The sequence below is a fragment of the Oxyura jamaicensis genome, chromosome 3, assembly GCF_011077185.1.
Source record: "Oxyura jamaicensis isolate SHBP4307 breed ruddy duck chromosome 3, BPBGC_Ojam_1.0, whole genome shotgun sequence".
Classification (NCBI taxonomy): Eukaryota; Metazoa; Chordata; class Aves; order Anseriformes; family Anatidae; genus Oxyura; species Oxyura jamaicensis.
Window position 1 is genome coordinate 30,633,393 of NC_048895.1, and position 13,682 is coordinate 30,647,074.

At 52.2% G+C, this 13,682-nt stretch overlaps 1 long non-coding RNA gene across 4 annotated transcripts in view; it reads left to right on the top strand.

Moving 5' to 3' along the window:
* Window positions 1–747: 747 nt before the first annotated feature.
* The window catches only part of LOC118165238, a 30,526-nt gene continuing 17,591 nt past the window's right edge, over window positions 748–13,682 (top strand). For 3 of the 4 annotated variants that reach the window (XR_004749937.1, XR_004749934.1, XR_004749936.1), the window contains exon 1: window positions 748–844. This is a non-coding gene — a long non-coding RNA (uncharacterized LOC118165238). The remainder of the gene's footprint in view (window positions 845–13,682) is intronic. The other variant, XR_004749935.1, reaches the window with a different exon arrangement.

Below are 13,682 nucleotides of genomic sequence, written 5' to 3' on the forward strand. Positions count from 1 at the left end.
CCTTCCTTCCTTCCTTCCTTCCTTCCTTCCTTCCTTCCTTCCTTCCTTCCTTCCTTCCTTCCTTCCTTCCTTCTTTCCTTCTCTCTCTCTTTCTCTCTTTCTCTCTCTCTCTCTCTCTCTCTTTCTCTACTTCTTTCTCTCCCCAGATACACAAGGCACACAAAAACGGCATTTCGTGGGAAAGTCTTTCTTCCAAAATACAGGAGGAGATTTCAGTGCCTGTCTACTTTCAGTGCATGTGCCTGGGCGCTCGAAGCCAACCCCCTAGCCCTGATGTGCCCATGGCTGGTATCGAGGTCCTAAGGAAGCCCCGCTTTCCCAGCGCTGAGCCCTTCCAACCTCAGGCTCTTGCAGGGACCAAGCCAGCATCCTAAACCGCTTGCGCTTGTTCGGGCGGCTCCTCAGAGCGGGTCACCCAGGCACGGTGGACGGCGGACAGACCTCGGGAAGCGGCCTCGGCTCTTTCCCCGCCAGGCCGGCGATTCAGTGCTCCCCTAAGCCTGTTAGGGACACACTCTCATGTCCTGAAATGTGCAAGCAGATAATTGCCGGCGCTCTATCTTTGTGTGAGGAGGCCAGGGTGTAAATGGCTTTTAATGACTGCAGCTGCTGGCTGCAAACTGTCAATGGGATCGCCTAATGCCGAGCCCGGACCCGGCGGGCGCCGCGCCGCAGCCGGGCGGGCGCAGCCGCCGGCTCCCGCCGCCAAAGGCGCGCAGCGGGTGCGCGGGGCATCGCGGAGCGGGAGCGCGCAGCGGGCGCGGCCGGCGGCAGCGGGAGCACGCCGGAGGACGGGGCTCGGCGCAGGCTGCCCGCTCAGCTGGGAAAATCCTTTCCGGATCCTGTAAGTTTCCGACGGGCAGGCGGAGGTCCCGCGGGGGAGAGTCCCGGGGGTGCGCTGCCCCGGGCCCCCGGCACTTCCCCAAGCCTGGGCTGGGAGTCGGGGGGTCAGGGAGGGGGGAGAAGCGGGGTCCCCTCGTTGCTGCTGGCAGGCTGCTCCGGGTTGGGGAACCTGCCATCCGTTTGCAGTCAGTCTCACTCCTGGTCCCGCTTAATTCATTGTTTTAGCTGCTAGAATGACATGTGGCTCTTCAGGGCAGCATTCCTCCCCCTCCCGAAAAATAAATAAATAAATAAATAAATCACAACAACCTTGCCGCTAAATAAACCAGGACGAGCTGGTGCTCTCTTCTTCTGAAGGGAGCCGTGCAAACTTGTGTGTGGTGTGTGTATGCGTGTGTGTGTGAGTGTATGTGTGCGTGTGTGTGCCGGGCTGCCAACCTGGAGGACTTTTCCGGGGAGAGGAAGGGAAGCAGAGAGGGAAGCTCTTTTATTTCACTGCTTGTTTTGATGGCAGCTCCCAGGAGGCTGCGATTTTCTGCTGCCTAGTTAGTGCCCCTTAATCCTGACTCGGGAGTGACTCAGTCGACGCTTGCAAGGGCTGATTATTTTTTTATCGGGGGAGGCAGGGGTTCAGCCGAGGCTGGGGCGTAGCGGTCGAGGCTCCGGCGAGCGGAAAAGGCAGCTCGGCGACCGCGGCGAGGGGGATGGCGAGGGGGGAGAGAGGGAGAGGCCGGGGCAGGTAATGGAGAACCCGCCGCGTTCGTCTTGCTTGATTTTATTATTATTATTTTTATGACGATTTAATTGAATTGCTGTCATTCTCCACTGGCAAGGGCTGACAATTCAGTACATCTGCCGTCTTTGCAGACATATCTATCCTGCGCCTTCCTTCCCTCTCTTTCTCTCTCTTTCTTCCTCTCCCTCTCTTTTTAGTCACGATTTCCCGAGATAAATGAATGAGCATTTGATGGGTGCGTAAGATGTGGCCCATTCGGCTCTCGTAACTTAATCCTGTTGATGCAATGTGTGCCGAACCGGTTGTGCTAAGAAACATGCGGGCAAGTGTTTTTTTTTTTTAACGGTTTGGACTGGTTTAAGAAGCCGAGAGGGATATTTTACTGCTGGTCCAAAACAGTGTTCCAGCTCCTAAACTAAACTTTAGCGACACCCCCCCCCCCACCCCCCCCCCCACCCCGCACTTCATTTCGCGTGAGCACAGAGGCTGGAGGAGGAAAACGTGAGGTACCCTATTTTTTATTTTTTATTTTATTTTTTTCATAGAAGGAGGGAGAAAAGGGGGGCAACTCGCCTCCTGGGCAGGGTGCCGGGCTGGGAAGCAGCAAACTTTCCCGAGGGGGCGACGGAGCCGCCGCCACCCAGCTCCGCTGCTTCCCTGCATCCTCCGGCCGAGCTCGCAGCTCCCCAAGCCCAAAGTTACCTGCTCTGCAGCTGCAGCAGCCGCAGCCGTGCTGCCGCCTGCTCCTGAATTAAACACAACTCTTAATGATGTAGCATTATCAGCAAGGGACACTTGATTGACTGATCTAGGTATGATATATGTGCCGGGCGTCTAAATTAAATATTAAGTGAAATACTTAGCTCTAATTAGAAATCGTAACCTAGCAATGAAAACTTGAAGAAACAAATTGCGGGGGGAGGAGGGGACAGCCTTTAAACGCGGCAGCGAGGAAAGTAGCAGTGATGTTACTGCTACTGACATATTAGCAACAAGCAGCAACTTTGAAATGATTGATGTATCATTAAAGCCATCAGGTTGATTTTAATAATTCTTATTCTACAAAAAATAAATAAATAAATAGCGCGGAGCCTCCTAGACAAGTTACTTCTTTATCAGAGCAAGAAACCAGGGAGAAATATAATTAGACAGGGGGATTAAAAAAAAAAAAAAAAAAAAAAAAAAAAGGAAGGCGCGGGTAAAGGCGCGGGTAAATCTGCCGGCGGTTTTAACAAATAAAGGTCCAAAAAAGCAGCGACCATCAAGCCCGTCAGGGCTAAATGTCTTCTCGCACGAGTGTGCCTTCCCAAGGTAAACAACCACACAGTTGCCTCAACTTTCTCCTTTAGTACAAAGTTCCTGGTGCGACGGAAAATTTGAATATTTTATCAGTCTCTTGTAGTGACCCTCATTAGGTGGGCATCCTGCTAAGGCCCCGGCGTTGCAAGAAAGCTGCCCAATCAGAGCATTTGCACGCCTTGTTAGCGATGGTTAATGAAGCTTCCCCGTGCACTCAAAGAAAGGCCCCCTCCATGTAGATTTACCTTATGTCAACTCGTTACTTCTAATGAATCGCATCAAAATTCTTCCCTGAATGGGGCCGAGGCGCCCGGACTGGGATCCCCTCCCCTCCCGGAGGAGCCCACCCCTGCCACCGAGGCTCGGCCGCCGTGCCCGCTGGCGGAGCAGCCGGGACCGAGGTGACCGGGCGCAGGGTGGCGGCGGCGAGGGGGGCGCGGGGCCGCGGGAGGGGGCGCGGCCGCCGGCGGGGGCTCCCCGGGAGGGGTGTGGGGGGGTCGGGGTGGGGGGAGCAGCCCGGCCCCAGCTCCCAGGTTCCCGGCGAGGGCAGCGACTTCGGAGGCTTTGCCGCTGGCAGGTAGACGTTTGCTCCTCGCCTGTAATTTCCACCCTCCCCGCCACCCCCAACTCCCCGTCCCTCCGGGCTAGCATTTTAAAATCAATTAGTATTTTCAATTCTTGAGGTGAATTATTCAAACAAATGTTTGGGAGACCCTGAGGGAGAATTTGGCCGTGACAAAAGGTTTGATTAGCTTTATTTCCCCCCAAAAGCAACAAAGGCGCAGGGCTGCGAGAACAATCCGCTACATCAGGGCATGTTCAATTAAATGAAAGTCATTAGCTTCGCCGTGAAAGCACTACCTTTAAAATCAGATGGGGGGGGGGGGGGGGGGGGGGGGGGGGGCTCTGATAATTGTGGCAGGAGGATTTAACACCCCCCTCCCCCTAGACACACAAAGCCCTCCAAAAAGAAGAAGAAGAGGAAGGGGGGGCGACCACGCAACACTTCACCCTTTGGAAATTTGTGCTCAGTCTAAACAATAGGAAGCCCATAATGCAGATTATAACACTCACTGACTCGAATCCATTATCTGCCCTCCACACTGTCTATATATTGATTTCCATATACTTTCTATTGCTCTCAATGACTGAGCAAAGCTCCAGTTAAGAGCCCGCGACACCCAGGAGCGCTGCTTGAACTCCATCTCACCATTACGAGCCGGAGCCGGTTGTAAACACGAAACGCTCCCACTTCCCCGTGGCAGACGTGAACAAGCACACCACGCACAAACACCCAGCCAAGCGGCCGCTGCCTGGGCCCCCCCAAAGTCCCCCCTCCCCACCGCTGTCTGCTGCCGGCCGCCCCTCGGAGGGAGAAACTCCGCGGCCGGTGCCCGGCGTGCGCCCGTCCCGAGCGCGCCCGAGCCGTGGGAAAGGATGGGAGAGGATGAGAAGGGAGAGGAGGGGAAGGGAAAGGAGAGGATGGGAAGGGGTCTAAATCCCCCGGAGGAGCAGAGCCAGGGAGCTGGGCTCCCTGCCTGTGGCCCTTCGCCCGCAGCCCCTGTGCCCGGGAGGAGCCGGCAGCCCCGAGGTCTCGGTGAGGGCTGGAGGTCGTTGCTGCAGCTCTGAGAGCCCACATAGCTGAACTTTTTTTTCAAGGCAGCATCCTCTCCGGACGGTAAGTTGGATATTTGGCTTAAGATCGCGTCCTCCCCGTCTCTCTCGGTGTGCGTGTGTGTGCGTGAGGGAGAGGAGGGCGAGAGCTCAGCTGAAAGGGATGGGAAAAAAAAAAAGAAAGCAGCGCATCCAGACCTCAGCCTGAATTTGGGGAAAGGGCTGTGAGCACGGAGAGGGAGGCCGCGGCCCCCAGCCCCGGCGGCGCAGCCCAGGGCTCTGCATCCCCACTCCTCCTGCCCGGGCACCACTCCGGGCTGAGGCCGCTGTCTGGGGGCTGAGCGCGGCCGGAGAGGGGCAGAAATTTGGGAGAAGCTGTGTTTGGGGGAGGGGGAGGCACAGCAGGAGCCCCGCTGCTCTACGGACCCCGCGTAACTCGCTCCGGTCCCGCCTAGATCGGGGAGATCCAGGAGAGCGTCTTGATGTTCACATCTCCCTTCCCCCTTTCGTTTGCTTTAATAAAGGTTGATAATTTGTTTCGAGGCAGTGCGCTGGACTGATAAGTCCTCCCCAGCTAATATGCTGAAGTTTAAATACCAGCAGGTGCAAATTCACTCTGTTAAGGCTACAAAAATAATGCTGAAATTCAAGAGCACGAGAAGTTGGCCTTTGTATTGTGATTTAGAAAAGGGAAATTGTACTATACATGGCCAACTGTTTACAAAAAAAAAAAAAAAAAAAAAATCCCAACCCCCTAAAAGTACTAAATTCTTCTTAATGATGCCGAAGGTGAAGTTGCTTCATATTGGACAAAATGGGCATTATTCTTTGTCATGTAAATTACCTTTCACTTGACCTCAGGTTAGAGGATAATGTTAATTCGTAGTTCACACTAAAACTTATTTAAATCAGAGAGCTGAAGAATCATTTCACGAAATCCGCCTAAGAAAGTGAAGAGGACTTAGGGATCTTCATTCAAAAAACATGAATTAGGAACATGTACTTAAAAAAAAAATAAAAAAAAAATAAAAAAGTATTTTCTGCAAAACCCTAAGATTAGGAGTTGTTGCTTTTTTTTTTTTTTTTTTTTTCCTTAAAAAAAGTTATGCTCCCTGGATTTCACGAGAAATGTGTATATAATTTCGCATAACAAGATTAAAAGAAAGGAAAAGATATGAATCAAAGGAGCTATAGATACACAAAAGACCTCCAAGTAACAATTACTGTAATACATATTTTAAAATAGTAAAAGAAATGAAAAGATATTTAACAATTGCGTAAAACAGAAATGAAGGTTTGATAAAGAAGATGCAGCTTGCGGTACTATTTCATTCGATAAATATACTTTTGGCGTGGAGTGACAGGATATGTTATTTTGACACAAAATGAAAGCGTTACTGCAGATATAGAGACATAGATATACATGAAGACAGCTGTATACACTCATTTATAAATTAGTGGGTGCACGTGGAATGAAATCTGAGCGTCTGTACTTTCCCAAGCAAAGCTGAAAAATATCCCATAGGTGAGGCTCTGGGCTGAGGTAGGTTTAATATTTAAGTGCGAGAGATTATTGGAAATCAAATAAAAATTCGACACGCATTGACCCATTAGAGGATTTAGCGGTGAGGAGGGAGAGATTTTCCAGGGCTTTTGTCACTAATGTTTCAATGCTGGGCGCTAACTTTAAGAAAAGTGTCGGTAGAATAACAAATTGAGGGCATGAAAGGCCACGGAGAGAAAGCAGGCAAGGATGCTCTTGACTTCTTAGCAGTTGCTTAGAAAGGATCTCGAGCTTAATATGGGGACTCAATCAGCGCAGAGCACAAAGCTGGGGAGAGGGGGAGAAGAAAGTTGGGCTCAGCACGTGCAGTTTGGGCAAGTCGCTTGAGTGAGCACTGAAGGAGGGAAGCACTGCGCGGCACGGAGCCCCGCCGGCTGCACCCTCTGCCTCCCACTCCCGGCTCGGGGACCGGGGGTCCCAGTGGGTCCCGGGAGGGCTGGAGGGGCCGGGGGGGACGCGCTGCAGCACCCTTGCCACCCACCCGCCGCCGCCCCCCGGCCGCCCGCAGCGCCGGTCCCCGCCCGAAATGGGGCCGGGGGATTGGGGTGGGGGGCAAGGGAGCCCTGCCGAGAGGCTCAGGTCCTGTGCCTCCGGTGGGCTTGGCAGCAGGGCACGGAGCGGCCACCCGGCCCGGGATGGGTGCCGGGAGGCAGCACAACGCGCCCCCTCGGCAGAGCGCCAGCAGCAGGGTTTTGTTGGAAGGCTCCGTTATCAAAGTCGGTCTTTCCTCGAGAAAGAGCCGATTTTAAAGCCCGGCGGTAAAGATTTTTAACAGCTTAGTGTATATCACAGATAAGGAAAATCTGGAAGATGCTGCTAGGACATCAGACCTTAATGGGCTTCTTCAGCGGCGAAGGGAACTCCATTCTGTTCCCTGCCCGCATTATACTGCAGACAGAATCCGATATATACTCTATTTAATCTTGCTCTGTGACAGAGCTGTTTAAGTGTATACCATGCCTACATGCTTTGTATCAAGACCAAAAGGATGCATTGTTGAAAGAAAACTATTCAAAATCTTTCATCTGATAGAAACGATCCAGCAACTGTGAGGCAGCTACAGCACAATGGTTCTGTCTACATAATAGGTATCTCATAAAAATACAGTGTGTCATTGCGACAAAAAAGTTAAAAGTCTTAAACGTAACCATCTTATATATTGCATGAAGTCAATAATATTCTAACCTTGCCTGCACCCCGCCATTAAATGGTACACGGCACTTTAAAATCGAGGGCATTGTGATTGAAATCCCAGGCTCTGGCAGAGAAAGAGGGGAGCAAGGTAAGTTAAGCGAGGACCATTACAGATGTAATGACCTCAGGGTAAATATTCATTAGGAAAAGGAGATTCTTCTCCTAATGCCCAGTCTATTTTCTTTGGAATGCAATATCACAGAGACTAATGTAGTATCAAGACCCAAGATTTAAAAGGAGATTATTTCCACGTGTTCTGGGTTGAGCTGGGGGGGGAGGGGGATTTTTTTCCAGACACTTTCCTCAAGTGGGACGAAAACTCCAAGAATAGGTTTAAAAAAAATAAATCACCTTCCTCATTTATTTCGGGCGGCTAGAGCAGCTTGTTCCTTGCTTTACCCCGAGAGGAGAAAGCAGAGAACATTTAAGCAGCACGGTTAGCAGCCCTGCCTCTCTTTCTTCCATAGGTAGGTGCACTTAGCCGCTGGAAAGGGAGACTACCCACAACCCCGGGGACAGTTTTCCTCCCGAGCTCCGCTCCTCTTTGAAGAACACTAGCTCCGACCTCCAGCCCAGCTAAGACTGGCGCTCTAAAGTAGCTGCGAACAGTGCTCCGGTGTCTCGGCGGGGTCACAGAGGAAATTTGAGCCTTTTAATTTCCAGACGCAAGGAATGACTCCCTAGGAGCCCTTGCATTCCCTCTCTTCCCCCCCCTCCCCCCCCACCCAATAAAATAAAATAAAAAGGGAAGCTAGGTACGATTGCATCATATAAAGGGGGAGGATTTACAGGGGGTAGGGGGGAGCGGGACCGGAGCATCCCAGCCACCAGCCGCCCCTGTCCCCGTCGCGTTGTCCCTGTCGCTGCGGTCGCTGTCGCCAGCCCGGCCCCAGCTCCGGCCCGCGGGCGGCGCAGCCCTCGCCGTGTGCGGCAGCAAACGGGCACGTCGCCCGGCGTGACCTTCAGGGAGCACATTTCAGCTGCCAAACATCGAGAAAAGTGCTCCTCTCGCTTGCAGGCGCCATGTTAACGCCGGGAGCTGCCGGGCTGTGGCGGGGGGAGGGCTGTTTCGCAGTTTGACAGTTGGTTATTCAGACTGGACGTACTCTCGACGGCTCCGCAAGAACAAAAGTGCTTTGGGCTTCTGCCCCCCGCCGCGCTCCCCCGAGGGGACGCGCTCTGTAATATCGATGCCTGCTTGGAGACCCTACGGAGCATCCCCCCTCCCCGTGGCTGGGTGGGCTGCCCAGGGGTCCCGGCCCAAAGCCCCCAGACCTGCCTTGCCCTGGGCCCCCCACACCCCCGGGAAGCGCCTGCGTCCGCCCGGCTGCCCTCGAAGAAAATACATCTCCCCACCCCCCCAAAGTCCTTTCTTGTAAAATGATTTCCCGAGCAGTGGGTCAGCGCTGAGCTGAATTCTCCCGAAACCTGCTGGTTAGTCACCGGCGCTGTTTTGCCTTTTCCTTGCGCATTTTTTTTTTTTGGTAATATGAAAAAAATCCTCAAACTTTTGCAGATGGCCATAAATCGACGAAGCCACACCGCGAGCCCGGCGGGGACAGAGAGAAGTCACAGACCCGCTCCTCCCCGGGTCCGCAGGTCCGGTGCCGTCCTAAGGGTTCAAGTTCCCCTAAGGATTTCAAAACAAAGGCAGCCCAGCCCAGCTTCACCACGAACAGGTCTCCATTGTAATACTGGGCTTTTCCTCCCTGTTTTCCAGCCTGCAGTTACTGAAGGTCAGATGGAGAGGTCATGGCTTTGCATCCCCTATAAATAGATTTTGATATTTAGACAGCTATTGCTACTCAATATTAACTTACAGGATAATGGTGAGAGATACCGTATGCACTGAACCTGTTATTCACGAGTGAGCAGCATCTGTCGAATGCAATTCTCGTCTTTTTGCCCTGTTTGGCTATACCGCAATCAATAGAGCAAAGGATGTCTTGAGGCTGGGGTGGGGATGGTGAGCGGGGTGACTGTGTGGGGGACTCTGACTGTTGCGAGTACAGTGTTGAAACCACAAAAGAACTTCAGAGAGCTGAAGTTAAGAGCCAGGTAGGTACAGACCATCTATAAGTGAGTAGAGGACCGATTCAAGAGCGTCTGGCAGAAAGCTTGCAGAACAGCGCTGTTTTTATTATTATTATTATTATTATTTTTCCTTAGGGCTTCCATCACCTGTAAAACATGATAAATGTTGCTGAGTTGGAAGGGTCTCCCCTCTGTACATTAACACTCCGACTTCCCATAGTTCTGGCTTTAAAAATTATGGATTCCCGGTATATTCGAACCAGACTCGGGGTCCACCACGAAATCTCTTGTTGTTTACAGAGCAATCAAAGGAAGGAGAGGTATTCAGCTTTGGGTAGTATTTTGAGGGAGAAAAGGGAATTTTTATTTCCTTTGCGGAGCATCTCTTCTGTCTGAACCCAAATCCTTTTCTGCCTTCGGCCACCTGCAAGGCAGGAGGCTTTTACACTCCCTAGCGGTCCTGAGTGCCGGCACTTTTTGTTGTGTTTTGTTTTTACGGTGTAATTAAAATGAAATTCACGCCTGGGACTCCCGTTGAGGCTTTAAAACAAACACCGCACGCCGGCTGCCCGCCGGGATGTGCTGAGCCGAGCCGCCCAACCCTGTTTTAGCCGCGTTTGCCGTCGGGACCCCCGTGTGTGCCACCTCCGGGGGGGGGGGAGGGGGGGGTAGGGGACAAGAGAGGGGCGGCGGAGAAGCCCCCTTGGGTGGAGGAGAGGAGCCCGAGAGCCCCGCTTGTGGCTGCTCCCCCCCGGGTGCCGTGCCTCATGAAAAGCCAAAGCCCCGTGCCACTGGTGAGACCGCGGCTCTGGAAAGTAGTTGCAATCGGGATGGTTTGTGGAAGAAAGGGAAAAGAACGTACGTTGGTGCTCCTGCCCCCATCCAGTTATCTGGGCATAGGAAGGGGGGTTGTGAAGGGGACAGATTTTTGCTTGCGTGTGAACTTTGTGGTTAAAAGCGGTAGCCTGAGTAAGGGGAAGGCGGAGAGAGGCAGCGAGTGGTTGAGTTTAATCAATAAAGTGTCTGAAACAGAGCTGGCGAGATTTTATTCTTCCCTTTGCTCGTTTATCTTGCTCTTTAAGGTTCGTATGTAATTTTAGCAGCTGTGCGTACGCCAGGGAAGATACACACACACACAAAAACAAACAAACAAACAAAAAAAAAAAAACAGCAGTTTTAAGACGCTCCGACTCCCCAAAGCCTTGCGATTTCAAACACAGCCCGAGCGGCAATGAAAAAAACTTTCTGTCAAACTTCCCCGACGCGTCGCGGGGACGAGAGCCGGGGACCCGCGAGCTTTGTTCCAGGGGGGGCACGAAGCCACACGGGGGTGTGGAGGGCTGGGGGGCACTGCGGGGAGGGGGCAGCTGTCCGGCAGCCCTGGCCGGGCACTGCCCTGCTCTGGGTGCTCCCCGAGGCCACAGTGAGCGCCCTTTGAGGAGCAGGAGCGCTGGTGCCAAGAGCCCGACAGAAGGGACAAACGCGGCTTGCCTGGGTGCTTTCTCGGCCGGCCGAGGGGGGGAAGGTGCCGCGTCCCTCCCCGGCGCTTCTCTTGCGAGCTCCGGAGGGTGCCGGGGGCGCCCGGCGTAGCGCAGCCCCCCCGGCACTCCGCGGGTGCGGCGCGCGGGGCTCGGCACAAGATCCCCTCCCCCCTCCCCCCCCCCCCACGTCTGTCCGAGGGCTGCAGAGATAGGATTTTGTGCTCCCCCCTCCGTTGGGCTTTCTTTGACCTGACGTGGCTCGCCCCGCTTAGGCGAACTCTTACGGAAGTTGTCCTCATGAGTGAAATCAGTTTTAGTGAGGTGCAGTCCCCATCCATTTTTAACCACAGTGATTACTAAATTAATAGCAGGCCCTAAGACAGATGTCAAAACGTCTTTAAAATGTTTATCTGTGAATAATTGAGAAGGTGGTAAGACGCATTATCTGATTGTGTAATGAAATATGTATGAGGAACAGCTGTTTGCAATAGTCACCTCCCGTCGTTTCATTAGCCTAGAGCCTCCTCTTTAGCGAAGCGCTTCCCCGAAGTCGGCCATTCAGCACCGGCCAGGAGCCGCGGTGGGGAAGGGAGAGCCTGGCGATGTCCCGGCCCTACCCGGACCAGGCCAGGCCACGGGCTGTCTTCGTGGCATTTCTCACACTGGTGGTTCGCTCCGAGGAGGCGCAGATGGGGTCCGAAGATGTCTCGCCGGTAACCCCAAGCTGAAGAGGATACCCGTCGAGGAAGGACTCGAGATGCTCACCTCGGAAGCACAGCAAACAGCTATTTATTAAGATTTCATGCTGAACAGCAACAGCCTCCTCGACTGCTTAGTGTTGACATAAACTTCCAGACGTCGAGCATATGTTGTTGCACAGCATTGTTTGTGTGTGCTACCAGATGTTGCTTTGCATCCTATTGTCTTGAGTCAATGTTTAGTTCAGGTTAAAATATCTTTACTTAAACTACTCAGTTGGCCATTGTGTGAGCATTAGTGAAGTGTCATGGAGAGGTAATGGGAAGTCCGGGGAGGTTAGCTCTCCGAGTGTGGCCAGGAGGTCCCTGGTTCATGGTGGGGTTACAGCCACCACTGTCATCTTTTGTTTTCCCTCCTCAGAGAACCCTTGTCCTTCCTCTAAAAGGATGTGCCCTGCTCTCTTTCCCTTCAGAGATTTCTCCGCCGGTTTCATGAAACGGCCCGATGTTTGTTTTTCTATTCCCCTAAATCGCCCGAAAGAGGAAAGGAAAACGCGTTTCTGCGTCACCGCCACCCCGGGCCGGGCGGAGCGGGGTGGCCCCACGCCCCTGTACGGGGGCTGCCGGCGCCGGGGGGAAGTCGGTCCCGACGAAAGAGTTCACACTTAGAGCAGGGCAGCAGCCCTCTCCCGACAAAATGCCCGCCATCCTGCCCGCGGCCCGGCCGAGCCTCCCAGGCCGGGCGGGCGGAGGCAGCGGCCGGCCGCACCCCGGCGGGGCGAGTCGTGCGGGGAAGCCCGGGGGGCGGCCTGCGTGGAGACTTTTCTTTCCCTTAACCCCGCAGCCCGGGCCAGCCGCGGCAGCTGACCTGCGGCCAGACTTTTGCTCCGGGAGGGGGGGAAGGGGGTGGAGGGGGAGGTTGAGCTATAGACCTTAATCGGATTTCTCCCAAAACACTTCTGGTATGTTGTTGTTATGCATCTATATGGAGATCATTATTTATAAATGAGCAAGTACGATCAGTCCCAAAGACTTTAAGAGCCCGGATTTGTGTCATTAAGTTGAAGGCGGGGTAGAGTGACTTAGCGGGTGGACAGAGGTGCTGGCTGAGGGTGGCTGCCCGTCTTGGCCAGAGGAAGGTCACCTGCCGCTCTGCTTTCCCTCTGCCCACCCTCTCGGACGAGCCCCGGCCTCTGCTCGGAGCTGTGGTGCTGTGGGCCACGCAGCTGCAAACTCTGTTTTCTTTTACTGCAGTCCTGCCTCACACAATGGAGTCATATTTTCCTGTAAACTAGGTTCTCCACTAAGAGTGGAGACTATGTGAGAACACTTACAGCAGCAGAGGTTTTATAGGTCGAGATAAACCCTACTCCCTCTGCTCTGACATTTGTAAAGCCACTTCAGGATACAGTTAACATCTCTCTAAATGCCTGAATTAAACAAAAAGCCACGTTGTGTATTTCAGCATCGAGAGCAGAGGTTTTGCAATGCGATGCACTGTATAATGTAGATGTATTTGTGTTATTTCTAGCATTTTTGCTTGTGCATAATCCCTTATGCCTTTTATTATAATCCTACACATTACTGTTAATCTGTAATGATACTGTTTCAGAGGGACCTGTTGCACACAGTGACGGTAATTTGTAACCTTGGTAACAGTTTTAAATAAAGATTATAACAATGATGTCAACTGTTTTTATTCACCATACCGCAAATGGGGTCTCAATATTATTATGCCTATAAAGGACAGAGTTTAAGAAACAGTTATGAGGTTCCACTTTACTTATTATAGTGCGAGCTATCACTTTTTAGCTTGTCCTTAGTAAACATGATCATGGTTCTAAATAGTATAAAGATTTTCAAACTGCTGAGGACTCTGTAAACTTTAATTTTCTGAATGAGGGGGATATTATTATGAATTAGGGTTATCAGGATCCAAGTACCCTTACCAAGAACATTTTAGTCTTCTAGAGAAATATCTCAGAATAAGTACTACTTAGACACCCTAATGAATAATGCTAACACTGACTCTACCATTAGCCTTCTGCACAAGCTCTCCCCTCTATTAAAGCTTGCAGAAAATGCTCACAAGCTGAAAGCAAAATTAAATGTAATTGCTTTTATTTACCTATTGCTTTTATATCATTAAAATATTTTTAGTTACATTTATTAAATAGCAGCCACTTTGATTATTACCTGCCATATCTATTAATCCATTT